This window comes from Galeopterus variegatus, unplaced genomic scaffold (genome assembly GCF_000696425.1).
Source record: "Galeopterus variegatus unplaced genomic scaffold, G_variegatus-3.0.2 Scaffold554, whole genome shotgun sequence".
Lineage (NCBI taxonomy): Eukaryota > Metazoa > Chordata > Mammalia > Dermoptera > Cynocephalidae > Galeopterus > Galeopterus variegatus.
The window spans coordinates 311,765-319,368 of record NW_007726665.1 but is presented as its reverse complement, the minus strand read 5'-3'; positions in this window follow the sequence as shown (position 1 = coordinate 319,368).

Below are 7,604 nucleotides of genomic sequence, written 5' to 3'. Positions count from 1 at the left end.
CCCAGGGAATCAACAGCAAAGCAGCAATTTAGCTCAACTGCAGAGCTCATGTACTGGTCCCCACAGGAAGTTCACCCACTTTAGAAATAAGCAAAGGTCAACAAATTAGTTCCAGCACAGAGTTTAAGTAATGGGAACAGCAAATAATCCAACAGAACTGAAAAAAAAAACAGAGTATGCACAACCAGAGACAAAGTTTGATATTAACTGGTAAAGGTCTCATTTCACCAAAGAATACTTATAACACCTAGAAGGACTGGAAGTCCCCTGGGGTACCAAGCCAGAAAGGGGAGACAGCCAGGCATACTGCCAGTGCAATGGGGCCCTCCTGGGGTCCTGAGGCATGGATCCGAGGACCAGACCCTCCTCCCACAACCAGGCCCACCACCAGTGCCATGGGGCTTGCCCAGGGTCCTAAGGTATGGATCCAGGGACTAGACCCACTCACACAACCAGAAACACCACCATCGCCACCACCAACTAGGTAAGGAGCATGACAAAAACGTCACCTGCATGTGGGTGGCCCACCACAATAACCACAACTGCCACGAAAGTGGCTAGATGCCACAACAACTATGCAGATGGTTTACCAGCCACTGGAGTGCATTGACACAAGGAAAGTCACCAGCAGAGAACAAAGAAAAGAAGAGGATGTCTTTCTCCACAAAGCTCATTTCAGAGTGACAGAAGCAGCATCTGTTCTATGATAATATTGGGGGACCTGAACAACACATCTCTCAGCATTGGACAGATCATCTAGGCAACAAATCAAAAGAGTAACCATTACTCTTTCAGAAGGAGAGAAGAAATCTAGAGTAATTAGAGGGGGGAGGGAGGAGGGAGAGGGGATAAAGAGATATTGGACAAGGGGCACAAATAATAAGTGTGATTTGTAACAATATACATAGCAGTAATATTGATTTGATCAACATATGTCAACGTTGAACCCCCTTGGTGTTGCCCTCCGCGCCTCGCTCAGCCAGTGAGCGGGAACCGGTCTGTATGTGGGATCCGAACCCTCGGCGGGAGCGCCTCCGTGCTTCACAAGCGGTGCACTAGCGCAGTGCGCCACCGGGCCGCCCCCATAGCAGTAATAGCTAACTTTTTTTTTTTTTTTTGTCTTTTTCCGTGTCCGGCAACGGATCGCAACCCTGAATGTTGCCCCCGTACCGGACCGGGGACCGGCAACGGGACTGCAACCCTCGGGGTCGCTCCCGCGCCTCGCTCAGCCAGTGAGCGGGAACTGGTCTGTATGTGGGATCTGAACCCTCGGGCGGGGGCGCCGCCGCGCTTCCCAAGCGGCGCACTTATCCAGTGCGCCACTGGGCCGGCCAAACCCCCAAAATATGTATAATCAATTATGATTGAAGAAAATGTTTAAAAAAGAAAATAAAACTAAATATGATTAAAAATAAAAAAAACAAGTACATAAAATAAGAATAAAAATAACATTGAAGCATCTTGGACATTTTCCTGGGTGAGTACATAGAGATTTATAACATTCTTTGCCATCATTTATTTGTATTATAAGCATACCTGCATCTAGCAGTCCCTTTCCAATTTCTTGTTTAATCTGGTGTTGTAAATCAATGAATCTCACCAGTTAGAGTTGCTCTCTATTTACTTATTGGATGTGAATGTCTGCCTAAAACATTCTCCTATGAATAAATTAAGTGAGCTTTTGGAATTCAGCTCAAATGTCACATCCTCAGAGCAGTCATCACCAACCACTGTATATAAAATAGCACCTTTCAACACCTGCCCCCCACCCCTATCACAATCTCTGTATTTTCTTTACTGTATTTGTCACAATATAAAATTATCTCATTTTTGCTTCTTTATTGTCACAAAATCGTCATTAGTTAAAATGCTTGTCTACCCTCTCTTTTGTTCTATTTTCCAGTATTTAGGCTCCTTCCTGACACATAGTAGATATTCAATAAATATTTATTGAATGATTGAATAAATGGATGAATGGATGGATGAGTCCCTATTGCATAAAATAGTCTCAGCTTTTTTTTTTGGTTTTAGTTGTTTATTGGATCTTAACGGTATCTATTGACCTCTCCTGAAGATGCTGTAGTATAAAAGGGCAAAGAGCTTTGGGTAATACTTAAGAAGCAGCAACTTAGGATAAAGTTGGCAACACTATTTTTTTTTTTTTTTTTTTTTTTTTTTTTAGAGCAAGAGACTTGAGGATGCTAGGTTAGTGAGCTCTAAGAAAATGACCAAGAATGCATACAAACTATAGGACTTGGAATCCTAGGAGTAATTTCACAAAAGGCAAATCAAGAATGAGCTGAAGCTTGCAATAAAATTGCAATGTTATGAGGTGACAAAAAAATAGAATGTCTCAGCTTCTATTTTGTTTCAATATTTTCTTCTGTCAGGCTGAAAGAGGATAGAACAAATATTTCCATGAAACAACCAAGTTTTGAAACAAGAGGGATGAGTAAGAGAATAACTCAGAACATGTTGTGTTACAAGACTGAAGATGGGCTCTTGGTATGGGTTCCCATAGAAGCCAACACTGACCTTAGAAGATAAGTGTGGGTAATTGATTTGAAACGTTATCTAAGGAAGTACAGGTAGGGAGGAGAAATATGGACAAGGAAGAATGGCAAGCAATGGCATATTAATGAGTGGCTTACATGTATCGAATCTATCCACTTCTCTAGGGTTGGAATCAAAGCATCAGCAGTTTTTTAAAGTTACACTGGTGATTTCAGTATGCAGTCGGTTTTGAGAGCAAGTGTACCAAACCTTACTATGTAAATTGAGTTCCTTAGAGCAGCAGCAGCAGCATCTGGGAAGTATTGAGCAGGCAGAATCTTGGGTATAGCCTCAGACTTGCTGAATCAAAATCATCATCATGAAATCCCCTATTTATTCAAGTGAACATTTACATTTAATACTGTGCACTGGAATCACTTACAGAGCTTTACAAGCACTATTGCCTAAAAAACAAAAGTACCAATACTATAAATAGTGATTTGTTTGGTCTGGGGTGCAGCCTCGGCATCAGGCTTTTCACACCCCCTTCCAACTGATTCACTTATGCAACATAGTTTGATAATCACTGTTGAAGATCATTTCTGTTCAAGTTCAATTTTAAAGAGGTTTATAGACGTCCTATGTAGTAGCTTGACACCTAGTCCCTTTAAAAGTATTGTGCTAATAGCGAAGTCAATAACTTGACTTTTATTCTTTGCTCTGTAGATCATCTCTGAAAGCTGTGTTCTTTTCTATTTTCTTTATTCTCTTGTGCTTTTACATCTTTTACTTTTTCACTCACCTTCTGCTTTCTCGCTCCATGCTTCTACTTGAGACTATAATTACAACTAATTCAGAGTTCCCATCTTAGCTGCTCTTTAGAATCATGTGGAACGCTTTTTAAAAATACTGATGTACAGGTTCTACCCCAGAGAAGCAGATTCAATGATTTGTGGCAGCCTCGAATATGATTTTTTAAAGTTAATCTTAAAGCTCTGCTAGAGATTTCAATGTGCACCTATGTTTGGGGACCTCTGAACTTATTTGTCTGGAAATTTGAAATGCAAGCATAATAGAATAAATAATTGTGGAGCACCTGTTAAATGGCTTCATGTATAAGCCCGCTAATACTTCAGTCTGTGTACGGCCATTTTAATGTTTAGCATTATAAACTTACACTGCTATAGTGTTTAATGTGTACTCAGTGAAAAACTGTGAAATAAATAGTTCTCAAAAACCTTATTACTTTATTCTCACAACACACCTGAGCTAGATAATTTTCCATGATGCAGATGAGATGATGTGGCAGAATGAGGATTACCAGGAATTTGCAGTGATTAGAACAATATGGATTAAGTTATCATTAATAATGTTTTTCCTGACTACTGAACAAAGCTGATAATATTTGCTCCATATTGTTCTCAGGGCACCATTGTGTACGTCTTGCAATAACATATACTATATAGGGGAATAAAATACTAGAGCAGTTCTAAAATTGAGTGCTATGTAAATTCCTGAATTTTCAAGAAGATGCATCCATTCCTTGGACAGAAGGTGAACTCCTTTCCCTTCTGTTAGTAGTTCCATTGCAGTTATTTTTTTTTTCAATTTTTCAAATAAAAAGTAAATACTATTTTCTAGTATTCAAAGAAGTTTCATCATTATCTATTAAGTGGGCATAATATCTAGTTTATTGGTCCTGAGAAGATGAATTATAGATCGTAGTTAATCAATATACAGGAGATGCTCAGTATGGTAATTCTTAGTATCAGTACTGAGTACTGATTACCTAATCAATGACATCTAATAAGGGGTACAACAATGTTTATTATTAAAGATATTGGTGAACATGGTATTCATACACACTTCTCGATAGTCTAAATTTATTCATGTGGTGAAATGAGCTTAGAGCTCCCAAAATGAGAACTTTGGAAGCCTGGTCCTATAGAATGCTAACTAGCTTTAGTCTCAAATTTGTTTTGTGATGAAATGTGTTTGGGAAATAGTAGGTTGAAGAGCATTTAATAGGTTCTATTGTAAGGGATTATTCAGAGCCTGTAAAGTGCTATTAGTAAACAAAAATATCCAAAGGGTTATAAAATAGTACGCAGCAATTCACCAACTTTTCTGGGTATTTTGAACACATTTTTGTATTGTGGAGTTTATATTCCCTGGAACACATTTTGGAAAATGCCCAGTTAAACCATTAAGTTGTAACACATGATGTTACTCCCTTGAAATACTGACTTTTCTGAGATGTGTTCTAATGTTAGACATTCAGATTTTCTAACGGTTAATTATAAGAAACCTTCTTATGGTATATACCATTCACCTTTGGTATGACAAGATATTTCAGCCAATGTATACTTTTTCATAAAATGTTCTGTAGATAAATTTCTATTGAGGATTTTTAAGACTTTAGCTCCAGAAATACTTATAACTTTTTAAATAAGCTAATGTTTCTCCATACTGATTAAGAGAGCTATGTCTATGTGATAGTTGGACTTTCTTTTCCAAAAGTCAACAGTCAAATTTTATATAAACTCACCCACTCTTCACAAATTTTAAAGGCTCTCATTGTTTGAAATTTCTTTTTAAAAAAAAAAATAATTAAAAAAAATTTAATGGTGGCACACCAGTTCAGGGATAAGAACTGCTGACCTTGGTGTTTTAACAGCATCCTCTAACCAACTACCAATTCCCTACAAACTATTCTAAAAGACTGAAACAGAGGCCATTCTCCCAAACTCATTCTAAGAGGCAAATATCACACAAATACCAAAACCAGACAAAGATGCATCAAAAAGAGAAAAGTACAGGCCGATATCCTTCATCAACATAGATGCAAAAATACTCAATAAAATACTAGCTAACAGAATACAGCAGCCCATACGCAAAATTATACACCACGATCAAGTAGGATTCATCTCAGGGATGGAAGTTTGGTTCAATATATGCAAATCAATAAATGTGATACACCATCTCAATAAAAGCAAAGACAAAAACAATATAATGGTCTCTATAGATGCTGAAAAAGCATTTGACAAAATTCAATATTCGTTCATGATAAAGACTCTCTACAAGTTAGATATAGATGAAAAGTATCTCAACACAATTAAAGCCATATATGATAAGCCCACTGCCAACATCATCCTGAATGGGGAAAAGCTGAAAGATTTTCCCTTAGGAACAGGAACTAGACAAGGATGCCCACTCTCACCACTCCTATTCAACATAGTGTTGGAAGTACTAGCCAGAGCAATCAGAGAAGAGAAGGAAATAAAGGGCATCCAGATTGGAAAAGATGAAGTCAAATTGTCCCTGTTTGCAGTGATATGGTCCTATACATTGAACAGCCCAAAGCCTCTACAAAAAAACTATTGGAGTTGATAAATGACTTCAGCAAAGTTGCAGGATACAAAATCAACCCACAAAAATCAGTAGCACTTCTATTCTCCAGAATGAACATGCAGAAAAAGAAATCAAGAAAACTTGCCCATTTACAATAGCCAAACGCAAAAAAAATAAAATAAAATACATAGGAATAAAGTTAAGAAAGGATGTGAAAAATCTCTATGAAGAGAACTACGAACCACCGTTGAGACAAATTAAAGAAGACACAAGAAGATGGAATGATATCCCATGCTCTTGGATGGGGAGAATTAACATTGTGGAAATGTCCATATTACCCAAACTGATCTACAGATTCAATGCAATCCCCATCAAAATTCCAATGACATTCTTCTCAGAAATGGAAAGAACTATCCAGACATTTATATGGAATAACAAAAAAACACTTGTAGCCAAAGCAATCCTGAGCAAAAAAATAAAGCTGGAGGCATAACACTACCATACTACAAAGCTATAATAACCAAAACAGCATCGTACTAGAATAAAAACAGACACACAGATCAATGGAATAGAATAGAAAACCCAGAAATCAACTCATACACCTACAGCAGCTGGCCTTAGACAAAGGCACCAAATATACACATTGGGGAAGAGACTGCCTCTTCAGCATGTGGTTCTGGGAAAACTGGATATTCATATATAGGAGAATGAATCTAGACCCATACCTCTCACCATATACTAAAATCAACCCAATAAAGATTAAAGAATTAAATATACATCCTGAACCAATAAAACTTCTTAAAGAAAACATAGGGGAAACATTCCAGGAAGTAGGAGTGGGTACAGAGTTTATGAATACTACCCCCAAAGCAGAGGCAGCCAAAGGAAAAATAAACCAATGGGATTGTATCAAACTAAAAAGCTTCCGCACATCAAAAGAAACAATTAGCAGAGTGAAAAGATAACCAACATAGTGGGCGAAAATATCTGTAGGATGTACATTTGACAAAGGATTAATATCCAGTATATACAAGGAACTCAAACTACTTTACAGCAAAAACCCAAATAACCAAATTAAAAAATGGGCAAAGGAGCTGAATAGGCATTCCTCAAAGGAAGACATATGAATGATCGCAAAGGAAGATATATGAATGGCCAACAGACACATGAAAAAATGCTCAGCATCACTCAGCATTTGGGAAATGCAAATCAAAACCACACCGAGATACCATCTCACCCCAGTTAGGATGGCTAATATCCAAAAGACTGTGAACGATAAATGCTGGCAAGGTTGTGGAGAAAAAGGAACTCTCATACACTGCTGGTGGGATTGAAAAATGGTGCAGCCTTTATGGAAAATGGTATGGAAGTTCATCAAACAATTACAGATAGATCTACCATATGAACCAGCTATTCCACTGCTGGGAATATACCCAGAGGAATAGAAATCATCATGCCAAGGGGATACCTGTACTCCCGTATTTATTGCAGCACTATTTACAGTAGCCCAGAGTTGGATCCAGCCCAAATGTCCATCATCAAAATGAGTGGATATGGAAAATGTGGAATACTATTGGAATACTACTCTGCTATAAAAAAGAATGCTATACTGCCACTCGCAACATCATGAATGGACTTTTAGAAAATTATATTAAGTGAAACAAGTCAGGCACCGAAAGAGAAATACCACATGTTCTCCCTTATATGTAGGTGCTAAAAATATATAAATTAAGAAATAAATATACAAACAAATAAAGGAG